We start from the raw sequence: 13,394 nt of genomic DNA on the forward strand, positions 1-13,394 counted from the left end.
CCGTCCGCACGTCTTTCATTAAAAAAATCTCCTTTAACAGTGGAATATCCGGATAAAATGCTGAAACCGACTTCTTCTGAAACTTCTCTGTTCTCTCACGACGTCCTGGATCAATAGAGCCTGAAATGTGGAGGTTTTAAGCTTGAAACAGGCTGATGACGCCGCCTGAGAGCGCAGCGCGACGTCTCGCACCGTGAAAAGTCCTTAAAGCGACAGAATCACCTCAAAATCTCTCATCAGCTGTTAAAATTTTCACTGAAAACCAGCTTAATTTTTCGAACCATGTCCACTTCGATGTGTCTCACAGGTTTAGAAAAAATTTTGATCAAACAAAGCGCCAGTCTCTCAGCAACTTCTCAGACAAAGGAATTCCGACGAGGGGCTGGACGACTCCTCCCACAAGGAGTGCTCACAGGCGAATGACGTCACCGACAGGCATGGAAAAACTCACGCATGCGCACGAGGGTTCAAGCATGTCTGACGTAAAAACATATGAATGAAATCCATATAGTTTTTGAAAAAAATAAAAAGGACCTATACTTTACGGACAGCCCTCGTATACACACATATATATACATATATATATATATATATATATACATACATACACACACATATATATATACATATACTTACACATACATATATATACATACACATACATACATACATATATATACATATATATATATATATATATATATATATACACACACATACATACATATATATACATATATATACACATATATCAAGAGGGGGGGAGGATGAGATCTCTAATCAGACAGACCACACGGTGATGACCCAGGCAAACGGACAAACGACGAACGTAACATGCATTTGCGGAAAGCTGTGCAAGAACCATCGTGGCCTGAAAATCCATCAGGGTAGAATGAAATGCTTGGAGAAAGACAATGAGGTACAATGCTCAGGTCTTGTACCTGGTGAGACGCAGGAGGAGCCCGGCCAGGAGGCAACCCACAGAGTCCAGTCCCTCCACGTACCTCAGACTCTCAATCCCAGCAGTGTAAGTCCACAGCAGCGGATTAAGTGGCCCCCAGCCAGCAAGAGGAGCGAGTGGCAGCAGTTTGACAAGGATGTGTCAAACATCATCCAGGCCACAGCCAAAGGAGACGCGGACAGCCGAGTCACATCAATGACCACCATCATCATCAGCTATGCCTCAGAAAGATTTGGGCAGGTGGACAAAGGAAAATCAAAACCCACTTCCTACACAATGAGCCAAAGGGCCACCCGGATACATCATCTGCGCCAGGAGCTTCGTACCCTCAAGAAACAGTACAAGGCTGCAACTGAGGAGGAGGAGCAACCCTTAGCGGAACTGAAAAACATCCTGCGCAAGAAGTTGATGACTCTTCGCAGAGCAGAATGGCACCGGAGACGGGGGAGGGAGAGGGCAAGGAAGCGAGCGGCTTTCATCGCCAACCCCTTTGGCCTTACCAAACAACTGCTAGGGGACAAGCGCAGTGGCCGGCTTGAGTGCTCTATAGAGCAAGTAAACCGCTTCCTCCAGGACACTGTGAGCGACCCTCTGAGAGACCTGGAACTGGAGCCCAACAAAGCTCTCATCAGCCCAGATCCCCCAACAACAGAGTTCAACCTGAAGGAGCCAAGCCTGAAGGAGGTTGAGGAGGCTGTCAAGGCGGCCCGCTCTGCGTCAGCACCAGGCCCCAGTGGAATTCCTTATCTGGTCTACAAGCGCTGCCCGGAGCTTCTACGGCACCTGTGGAGGATCCTGAAGGTGATTTGGAGAAGGGGAAAAGTGGCCGACCAGTGGAGGCATGCTGAGGGAGTTTGGATCCCCAAAGAGGAGAACTCACGAGACATCAGTCAGTTTCGATCCATCTCACTGCTGAGCGTGGAAGGGAAGGTGTTTTTTTTAGCATCGTCTCACGAAGACTGACCGAGTTCCTCCTCAAGAACAGCTATATTGACCCATCAGTTCAGAAGGGAGGGATCTCTGCTCCTGGCTGCTTGGAACACACTGGGGTCATCACGCAACTCATCAGAAAGGCCCATGAGAACAAAGGCAACCTAGCTGTGTTGTGGTTGGACCTGGCCAACGCCTACGGGTCCATACCACACAAGCTGGTTGAGCTCGCTCTCCACCTCCACCATGTTCCCAGTAAAATCAAGGACCTCATAATGGATTATTATAATAACTTCAGGATGAGAGTTACTTCTGGGTCAGAGACATCGGACTGGCATCGCACTGGGAAAGGGATAATTACAGGCTGCACCATCTCTGTTGTCCTCTTCTCCCTAGCCATGAACATGGTGGTCAAGTCAGCTGAGGTGGAATGCAGAGGGCCCCTGACCAAGTCAGGTGTACGACAGCCCCCCATCAGAGCCTATATGGATGACCTCACCGTAAAAACCATGTCGGTCCCGGGGTGCAGGTGGATCCTGCAAGGGCTCGAAAAGCTCATCACCTGGGCAAGGATGAGCTTCAAGCCCTCCAAATCACGATCCATGGTGCTGAAGAAGGGGAAGGTGAGTGACAAGTTCCGCTTTTCCATCTCAGGAACTGTCATCCCAACCATCACGGAGCAACCTGTGAAGAGTTTGGGGAAACTCTTCGACTCCACCCTGAAGGACTCAGCAGCCATCCAGAAGGCCAGCTTAGAACTTGGAACCTGGCTCACCAAGGTAGACAAGTCTGGCCTGCCTGGTAGGTTTAAAGCCTGGATCTACCAGCATTCAATCCTGCCCCGCATCCTGTGGCCCCTATTGATTTATGCAGTCCCAATAACAGCAGTTGAGTCCCTAGAGAGGAAGATCAGTGGCTTACTTCGAAAGTGGCTGGGACTTCCTCGCAGCCTTACCAGTGCTGCCCTGTACGGAATGAGTAACATCCTGCAGCTTCCTCTCAGTGGTCTCAAAGAAGAGTTCATGGTGGCACGCACCAGAGAAGTTCTACAGTACAGGGACTCAAAGGACTGCAAAGTGTCAGCAGCCGGCATCGAGGTGAGGACAGGAAGGAAGTGGAAGGCATGGGAAGCAGTGGAGCTGGCAGAGTCACGCCCAAGACAGAAGGCGCTGTGGCAACAGGCAGAGCAGGCTTGGGTTACTTCCCAAAGATCCTCATCAGCCAGGCCCATGGGAAGGAAAGGCACCACCTGATCCAGGAGGAAGTCAGAGCGGGTGTGGAGGAAGAGCGGGTGAGCAGGGCAGTAGGACTATGGCAACAGGGAGCATGGACAAGGTGGGAGAGCGCAAAGGTCTGGGCGGCTTTGCTTGAGCTGCTGCCACCGCGACCCGACTCCGGATAAAGCGGAAGAAAATGGATGGATGGATGGATATATATATACACATACACACACACATATTCACAGTTGCATCCAGAAGTTTGGGCACCCCTGATAATTTTCTTGATTTTCCTTTATAAATCATTGGTTGTCTGGATCAGAAATTTCAGTTAAATATATCATATAGTGTAGTGTATATATATATATATATATATATATATATATATATATATATATATAAACATCTATATATACATATATATATATATATATATATAAACATCTATATATATATATATAAACATCTATATATATATATGTATATATATATATATAGTGTATATATCAAAAAGTGATATTTGAGAAGTGAAATGAAGTTCATAGTATTTACAGAGTGTGTGCAATAATTCTTTAAACAAAATTAGGCAGGTGGATAAATTTGGGCACCCCAACAGAAAAAAATACATCAATATTTAATTAATCCCCCTTTTGTAGCCTATAACAGCCTCTAAATGCTTCCTATAGCTTCCAATGAGAGTCTGGATTCTGGTAGAAGGTATTTTAGACCATTCTTCTTTACAAAACATCTCAGGTTTGTTGTTTTCTGAGCATGAACAGCCCGCTTAAAATAACACCACAGATTTTCAATAATATTCAGGTCTGGGGACTGAGATGGCCATTCCAGAACATTGTACTTGTTCTTCTTCATGAAAGCCTTAGTAGATTTTGAGCAGTATTTAGGGTCGTTGTCTTGTTGAAAGATCCTGCCCTAGCGCAACTTCAACTTTGAGATGAGATATACTTTATTGATCTCACAGTGGAGAAATTATGTTTACACTCCAGCTACCTCAGACAGTAATTAGTCCACAATTATTACTTGTTTACCGTAATAATGGCACACATCAGAATTAAAGACAACACATACACATTTGACATTGTTTATGTGCACTAAGTTTGAAGAAGTCCATTATCCGAATTGAGGCAAGTAGGTGAAGGCCACGCAGTAACCCTGAGATGCGCTGCCATTGGCTTGGGGGGAGTAACGGGGGCTGCAGCTAAAACTGCACCGCCCCCGCAGAAGGGGGAAGGAGTGACGTGAGCAGACGCCGGAGTGGTGAGTGTTGACTGGGGATAGGAGGGGGGTGGGGGGAGGGAATGGTGCATGCTTCAGTCCGGTGAAAAGCAGTTTATTGTCATTTTGAGTTGAGATAAGAAACAGCCAAATGATCCCCAGGCCAAACAAATTCCTTTGGAGGGAAAACAGTCTGGCAATTTGACCTTCAGACTTGATAAGCCTGTAGTGTTATGGTTTGAGCAGTGAAAAACACTTTCAGCAGTTCCACTTGAACAACGAAATCCCAATTATGAATTAAGAATATTCCCAATTATGAATTAAGAATATTCACCGGCCTCTGAAATCTTCAGCTTCAACTGCAAGGCACGCATCTGCTCCAAGATGTCATCCAATTTGTGTCTGAGTTCAAGAGTCATCACAGTCTGAGAATGCAATGCCTTGCCAACCTCGTTAATCAAGACGGACAAGCGAGGGGCCGTGGTTCTTGATGCCGCCGTCTTGCCAATTTTCCGGTAGATCAGGGCAACACATAAGCCAAAAAGTACCAGCCCTGCTACCATAAGACCAAAAATGAATAAATCCTCTACATCCTCAACGGAGAAAGATGCCAAGCATGCCACACGCCAGGAACTCCAGAAGTTGAGAACATAGCCCGCAGGATACGTTCCATCTGGGCAGGTAGGTTCCCCCGGTCCTGACCTTCTTGTAGAAAAAAATGGTGTCAATAGCGTTCAGAGACCAGCTGATCAATTCCATGGTTAATCCAATAGTAGTCCAATAGATCCAGTATCCAATATAATTTGAGGAATTCACAGTCTGGTGAAGTAGGGACTTGAAGGTTAAAGCAGAGAACAGAGATAAGGGAGAGTGGAGGAGATGTGACCGCCCTTGTCGGTGTCCCAAGCACGAATGTCACTGATTCATGAACATTGTTCTCAAGAATCTGCTGATATTGCCTGGAATCCATGTGACCCTCAACTTTAACAAAATTCCCAGTACCTGCACTGGTCACACAGCATGATGGAACCACCTCCAAATTTTACTGTAGGTAGCAAGTGTTTTTCTTGAAATGCTGTGTTCTTTTTCAGCCATGCATACTGCCCCTTGTTATGTCCAAATAACTCAATTTTAGTTTCATCAGTCCACAGCACCTTATTACAAAATAAAGATGGCTTATCCAAATGTGATTCAGCATACCTCAAGCAACTCTGTTTGTGGCATGTACACATTAAAGGCTTCTTCTGCAAGACAGCATCTCCTTGTACAAAGTGCACTGTATAGTTGAAGGATACACAGAGACTATCTGCAGCAAGATCATGTTGTAGGCCATCGGAGCAGGTCTGTGGGTTGGCTATGACTGTTCTCACCATCTTTCGCTTCAGCTTATCTGAGATATTTCTTGGCCTGCCACTTTGGGCTTTAACTAGTGTTGGGCGAAATGAAACGAGGCTCCGAAGGCTGTATCGAGCAAAAGGGGGCGTGTCAAATGAAGCCCCGCTTCGAGGCCTGTATCAAACCACGTGACTACAGCTAAACGAGGCCTCGTTTTCTGAAACCACATGACTGCTTCGTTGAGCGATTCGATTCGCTGAAAAACGCTCGAAAAATGCAGGAAACGTTTGGTGCTTGCCCGGTCCAGCACGTAGAGGAGCGTGATTGACAGCAGCATCAGCATTAAAAACAAAACTTACAATGGAGCCATCCAAAAGGCGCAAGACATCTCCAGTTTGGGAGCATTTTGATTTAATATCTCCCAATAAGGTAGACAATATAAATATAATAAACAAACAACCATATACAGCATTTGTATACAGATATATAAATATACATATACGGAGAGAGAGTGTGTTCAGGCTGGTCTTTTAAAGAGAAATCTCATTATGTTATTGTAGGTAAAGTGCCGGCTTTGCCTAAAGGAGCTGTCTTACAGCAACAACACGACATCAATGTTGCGACACTATCGTGCGGTACATGAAAATGTACAGCCACAGCCCAGGCCAAATAATGTATTATCTCTGAATATATATATACTCAACAAAAATATAAACGCAACACTTTTGGTTTTGCTCCCATTTTGTATGAGATGAACTCAAAGATCTCAAACTTTTTCCACATACACAATATCACCATTTCCCTCAAATATTGTTCACAAACCAGTCTAAATCTGTGATAGTGAGCACTTCTCCTTTGCTGAGATAATCCATCCCACCTCACAGGTGTGCCATATCAAGATGCTGATTAGACACCATGATTAGTGCACAGGTGTGCCTTAGACTGTCCACAATAAAAGGCCACTCTGAAAGGTGCAGTTTTGTTTTATTGGGGGGGATACCAGTCAGTATCTGGTGTGACCACCATTTGCCTCATGCAGTGCAACACATCTCCTTCGCATAGAGTTGATCAGGTTGTCAATATTGGCCTGTGGAATGTTGGTCCACTCCTCTTCAATGGCTGTGCGAAGTTGCGACGACGAACTGGAGTCAGGTCGAGACCCCGATGAGGATGACGAGCATGCAGATGAGCTTCCCTGAGACGGTTTCTGACAGTTTGTGCAGAAATTCTTTGGTTATGCACACCGATTGTTTCAGCAGCTGTCCGAGTAGCTGGTCTCAGACGATCTTGGAGGTGAACATGCTGGATGTGGAGGTCCTGGGCTGGTGTGGTTACACGTGGTCTGCAGTTGTGAGGCTGGTTGGATGTACTGCCAAATTCTCTGAAACGCCTTTGGAGATGGCTTATGGTAGAGAAATGAACATTCAATACACGAGCAACAGCTCTGGTTGACATTCCTGCTGTCAGCATGCCAATTGCACGCTCCCTCAAATCTTGCGACATCTGTGGCAGTGTGCTGTGTGATAAAACTGCACCTTTCAGAGTGGCCTTTTATTGTGGGCAGTCTAAGGCACACCTGTGCACTAATCATGGTGTCTAATCAGCATCTTGATATGGCACACCTGTGAGGTGGGATGGATTATCTCAGCAAAGGAGAAGTGCTCACTATCACAGATTTAGACTGGTTTGTGAACAATATTTGAGGGAAATGGTGATATTGTGTATGTGGAAAAAGTTTTAGATCTTTGAGTTCATCTCATACAAAATGGGAGCAAAAACAAAAGTGTTGCATTTATATTTTTGTTGAGTGTATATATATATATATATATATATATATATATATATATATATATATATATATATATATATATATATTTTAATAATTCCCATTAAACAACTAATTGATGTTTACATTTGTGTAGGTAACAGAAGGCATGCTGTGGATGAGGCCCTGATCAAAATGGTGGTGAAGGACCTGCATCCCTTTTCAGTGGTGGAGGGTGAGGGCTTTCGCAAACTTGTTCAGGCCCTTGATCCAACTTACAATATTCCAACCAGACAGGTAGCATAAGCTGTATGTCTCAGATATTGGTGTTGGGATGTTTTTTAGCAGTATTACATTGACTCATTTGTCTTTTTCCTTTTCCAGTGTCTTAAGGCTATGGTGGAAGAAAAGTACAATTCCGAGAAGGAAAAAGCAGCAGAAGTAGTACAGAAGGCTGCAGCTTTGTCTTTAACTGCTGATATGTGGACTTCCATTAATATGGAAGCCTATCTCTGTGTAACATGCCACTATATCACAGAAGGAGACACCATCAAGACCACCTTGCTAGGTGTGGAGCACTTCCCCCGTCACACACTGCGGACAACCTGGCTCAAGCAAAGCTGAAAATGATGGCTGAGTGGGGCATTAAGGGGAAAGTGAGGTGTCTGGTAACTGATGCTGCCTCTAACATGATTGCCTGTGCTAAGGCACTGCAGGTGAGGCACAGCATATGCATTGCCCATAGCCTCAATCTTATTGTAAAAAAGTCATTTGAGCAGGTCCCAGTTCTGTCAGACATCAGACCAAAAGCTCGGAAAATTGTTACATATTTTAGAACAAGCACAACCGCAAAAGAGCGTCTAGGCCAGATGCAACTGTCCCTGGGAAGACCAAAAATGAAAATGATTATAGAGGTTGAGACCCGGTGGAACAGTACCCTCTCAATGCTGCAGCGGCTCTATGAGCAGAGTGAAGCTGTTGCTGCTTCCCTGACCTCCCTCTCCACTGACATTTCTCCTCTGACATCACGAGAATTCGATATCATTGAGGAAACAGTGAGGGTATTGGGCCCTTTCCACCAGGCCACAGTGGAAATATCAGAAGAAAAAAAAAAGAGTGTCAGGCTCCAAAGTCATTCCACTAATGAAGATACTGCACTACACCATTAATAATGAAGCACAAAATACAGAAAGTGAACCTGCAAAACAACTGGCTGAAGGGTTAATCCGGCAACTTCGGGACCACTGGGGGATTTTGGAGGGTCAAAGTGTCCTAACCCTGGCAACGCTGCTGGACCCGAGGTTTAAACTCTTGGGCTTTCACAGCCCCCAGAAAGGGAACGAGGCTGTGAAATGACTGCGTATGGAGTGTGCTGCTGTGGTAAACCAGCAGCGCACACCACAAATGCCATTAACCTCTGCTGATGCCACTGCAGCAGATGTACCATCAACATCCAGTTCAGGCAAGTCTTTATCTAATGTGATGTGTAATTGTGACTGTATTACTATTATGTAATATTTTATAGGTGGCAGTAGTAACCTATGGCAACTTCTGGACTCTACGAGGTCTGTGAGAAAAGTATCCGACCTTTTTATTTTATGCAAAAAATATATGGATTTGATTCATATGTTTTTACGTCAGCCAAGCTTGAACCTTCGTGCGCATGCGTGAGTTTTTTCATGCCTGTCGGTTGTGTCATTCGCCTGTGGGCAGGCTTTGAGTGAGCACTGGTCCACCCCTCTCGTCGTTTTTTCATTGCGAGGAAATGGTGGAATGATTTGGGCTTTGTTCCATCATAATTTTTTCAGAAACTGTTAGAGACAGGCAGCTGGAAACCATTTGGAAAATTCACATGGCTTTCGGTGAAAATTTTATGGGCTTCACAGAGATTACGGAGTGTTACTACCGCTTTAAGGACGGCCCACAATGGCGTCGCAGAAACCAATCGACAATCGACAGGCAGAAACCACCATTTCATTTCTAAACGGATGGCTGTGTCGATCCGGGACCGTCGTGTGCAATTTCTCTGGTTATCACAAGAGCTGGACATCAGCCATTTTCCAGCAGACTTCACTTTTAACAAGAGATTTTGTCATGGAAAGCCGCGCGGAGGCTTCACGCGTCACGACGGAGCCGCTGATGGAGCGAGACAAAGAACACCTCCGTTTTGGAGTGTCAGAGGACAAGTTGGGACATGCCTATCTTGGCTTTCAGTGGCTTCTTATAAAAGAAATTGTGGCGAGCTGGGCATGTCCCAACTTGTCCAACTTGACACTGAAATGGTGGTTTCTGCCTGTTGATCGCGGCTCGGAGCGCGGTGCGCCGTGCGCCATTGTGGGCCGTCCTTAAAGCGGTAGTAACACTCCGTAATCTCTGTGAAGCTCATACAATTTTCACCGAAAGCCATGTGAATTTTCCGAATGGTTTCCAGCTGCCTGTCTCTAACAGTTTCTGAAAAAATTCTGATGGAACAAAGCCCAAATCATTCCACCAGTCATATCCTTTCAATTTTCAATTCATGATGGCCCAATACCCAGTTTTATTTGTAATGCTTACGGCTATATGTGTACCAAATTCTATGCTTTTATCATAAAGTGCACAATTGTTATGGCACTTTTAGCTAAAATGGACCACTATAATGCTCAGGTTGGGAAAACTGTTAGGGTTAATGAAGGACAGCATGGGGGTTGTCATATGACAATGATCACCTAATTAGAAGTCATGTTTTATTACCTCTGTACCTGTAGCCAGTCCCAATGAAGTCTGATTAATTAGCCAAATATAGAACCTGTTGTCATTAATGATCTCACTGGTTTTCACTTGAAACCAGACTGCACTGATTAATATAATCTCATCATTGTGGAGTTCCAAAACGTTCATCTCTTCTCAGGTTTGTGTCAGGAGAGGGGAAAAAATTAAACATAGATATGAAACCCCCTGTCAGTTTGTTGAAAACAATAATAAAATATGGGATGTAATAGCTGGCCAGCTGAAGCAGACTTTTTCTATCTGCAATGTCACCGAATATAAAAAGTGTTTATTTACGGAGCATGCCTATGAAGTGAATGTTCTCGGAAACATTTAAATTATAAAATTTTGGGGAGCTTTGAGCACCTAGCAATCACAGCAGAGGTTTTGCGCTGTTAGCATTAGCGCCACTGAAGCTACAAAGCTAACATCACCGTCACAAAGACTAAATGAAACTTCTATGCTGCAAACATCTAAACGGCCGTCACAAACCTGTTATGTATTACTATGTCACAAGCACAGTATAAAACATGTGAGATATTTAAAAATCAGGTTTACCTGAGAATTTCCTCTAAGTTAACAAGCTAACAGTGGCTCGAGCTAACTTCTTCTTCTGTCAAGTTTATTGGCGGTTTGCAAGCCGACACGGTGCATTACCGCCACCCACTGTTTGGGTGTGGAGCATTAATGGAGTCTGATAGTTTTCTCCGTTGGTTTGCTCATTTCTTGAAAAATAAGCTGTTCACTCATGCTTCAAAACTAAATTCCTTTCCCATATAAAGAGTCAGTACCACCAAATTGCAAATATCCTTTTTAATTGCTTTGGCTCATTTCTTGAAACAGACCGGACGTTTTCAACACTCTTGGTGCTTTTGCCAAAATAACCTGGATTGTTCAGCACAACACCACGGTTCACCTGCACGTTGAGATTTCTTTGAAATGTAAGGTGCAATACAAATAAAATGTATTATTATTATTATTAAAAGCTCCTCCAAAATAGTTCACTCATGCATCAAAACTAAATTCCTTTGTCATATAAATAGTCCCTTTGGCATTGTGTAAGTACTGCAAGACAAAATAATTATATGTTTTGTCACTGTAGCAGAGGACCATTAAACTGTCCCTCATGTTCACTTCTCAGTCTTAGCCCCGTCCTTCATTGACAATGGTTAGTATAGTAGTTGTTTTTTTGTTTGTTTGTTTGTTTGATTTTATTTATTTATTTATTGTCTAGCTAACAGAATACAACTGTGTATAAAACTGAAAAAAAATAGGATTTTACAGTAAGAGTAGCCTCCAAGGTTTGACATCACACATTGCATACTGTCAAGGACATTGTAACCATGATTATTCACACACATATTGCATACTGTCAAGGACATTGTAACCATGATTATTCACACACATAGTGATGTCCATACATCAGTCAAAAGAAAATGTATACATAATAATATACTGTAATAAACACATAAACAAAAAGCCAGCACCATAAAGCTGGAGTTTGACACCTAACACTTATTCACTGGTTGCTGTCCTCACCCTCCCTCTCCCTCTCCTGGCCACCATCCTCGCCCTCCTGGCTGCCCACAAACTTGCCTCCTCAAGCTGGACTGTACCCAGTACGATTACACAGTGCATGGATATTTCATTCTGTGACAGCATCTATGTTTTTTTGTTTGTTTTTTTCCTGAATGACAATAAAATGAGTCTAAGTCTAAATCATAACTGGGTAATGATCGCTACCTATAATAATCTCCACATTTTTACAGAATTCTAAACCAGATTAGGAACATTTTAAACCTGCCAGAGACCTCTGGCACACTGATCTGTTTCAATCAGTCCTTCTTACCACCATGGTCAGACAAAACCTACTTTACCTGGAAAGAGAAGGGGTTAGCTTCCATTTGAGATCATAATGGTAACTGGTGTATGGTCAATTTGCATCATTGGACGCTCCCAATCAATGCTGCACTTCCCCACAGCTACTCAACCCATCCTGATGCAAGGAATGTTGCCAAGAAATTGATTCTGACAGAGGGAGTGGAAGTCACTCACACACACCCCCCAAAGGTAGTTGGTGGACAAAATATGATTTTATGATTTCAATCATACAAATTGAAAAACTCAGATTCCTAATAAACAACTCTCTTAAACTACAGATTACAGACACTTGGGACACATTCCTTAGCTGTTTAAATGACAGCAACAGGTTGAGCTACTTCAGCAGATTTCTTATATTTTAATATAAGATCAAATTTATTTATCTTGAAGGAAATTATTTTGCCAGAGTACAAAAACAGCATAAAGCGGTTTTTTTTTGTTTGTTTGTTTTTTTTACAGTAAGTACAACAAATTTGTGCTAAATGACTGGAAGACATTTGCACAAGATATCTGACAATACTGCACATAACTCTGCAGAAGTGGGAGGACTGATACAGTCTGATTGCCAGAGGTAGGAAAGACCTCCTGTGGCATTCTGTGGTGCACTTTGGTGATCTCAGCCTACGGCTGAAGGTGCTCTGACAGGACATCAGTGTGGCATACAGGGAGTGGGAGGTGTTGTCCAGGATGCTGAGCAGCTTCCTCAGCATCCTCCTGACCTTCATCACAGACTCCAGCTCAACCCCCAGGACAGAGCCAGTTCTCCTGATGAGCATGTTGAGTCTGTTCACGTCAGCTGCCTTCAGCCTGCTGCCTCAGCACACTACAGCGTAGAAGATGACGCTGGAGACCACAGACTGATAAATCAGCTCCTACATATTTCTGCAGACAGTGAAAGATCTGAGCCTCCTGATGAAATAGTTGGCTCTGTCCATTCTTATACGCAGCATCTGTGTTCACAGTCCAGTCCACTGTGAGAGATGTCATGCATTCTTATCATGTACTGTATAACTGGCAGCCCTTGTTTAATCTTATTGTACTTTGTTTTTTCTATGTTATTTTAGTATTGCTATTGTTTTTAGTACTGTTATGAAAACAGGATAAATGTAAATATTGAAAAAAAAAAATCAGCAGGTCCACATGTTTTCCATGTGTACCTGCTGCAACCACAGCCAGTTAATCAAGTCTGACTATCTTGATTGTCTAAGTATTCCTGACTTAATTAGCAGTGGGTGGAGCAGAGAGAGTTGGAAGATGCAGGACAAGCGATCTCCAGGAGCAGGGTTGATGACCCTTGTTCGAGACATTTTTTATTCATCACTCC

The 13,394-nt window shown here is 43.7% G+C and overlaps 1 protein-coding gene across 2 annotated transcripts in view; it reads right to left on the bottom strand.

Annotated features, from left to right (window-relative positions):
• The window catches only part of cnot8 (CCR4-NOT transcription complex, subunit 8), a 29,520-nt gene extending 18,677 nt beyond the window's left edge, over positions 1-10,843 (bottom strand). Inside the window, exon 1 of one of the 2 annotated variants that reach the window (XM_034177863.1) lies at positions 10,748-10,843. The gene's annotated coding sequence lies outside the window, so the exon portion shown is untranslated. Of the gene's footprint in view, positions 1-4,763; positions 4,775-10,747 lie in introns of those variants that run through there. The other variant, XM_034177864.1, reaches the window with a different exon arrangement.
• Between the last annotated feature and the right edge of the window lie 2,551 nt (positions 10,844-13,394).

This window comes from Thalassophryne amazonica, chromosome 9 (genome assembly GCF_902500255.1).
Source record: "Thalassophryne amazonica chromosome 9, fThaAma1.1, whole genome shotgun sequence".
NCBI lineage: Eukaryota > Metazoa > Chordata > Actinopteri > Batrachoidiformes > Batrachoididae > Thalassophryne > Thalassophryne amazonica.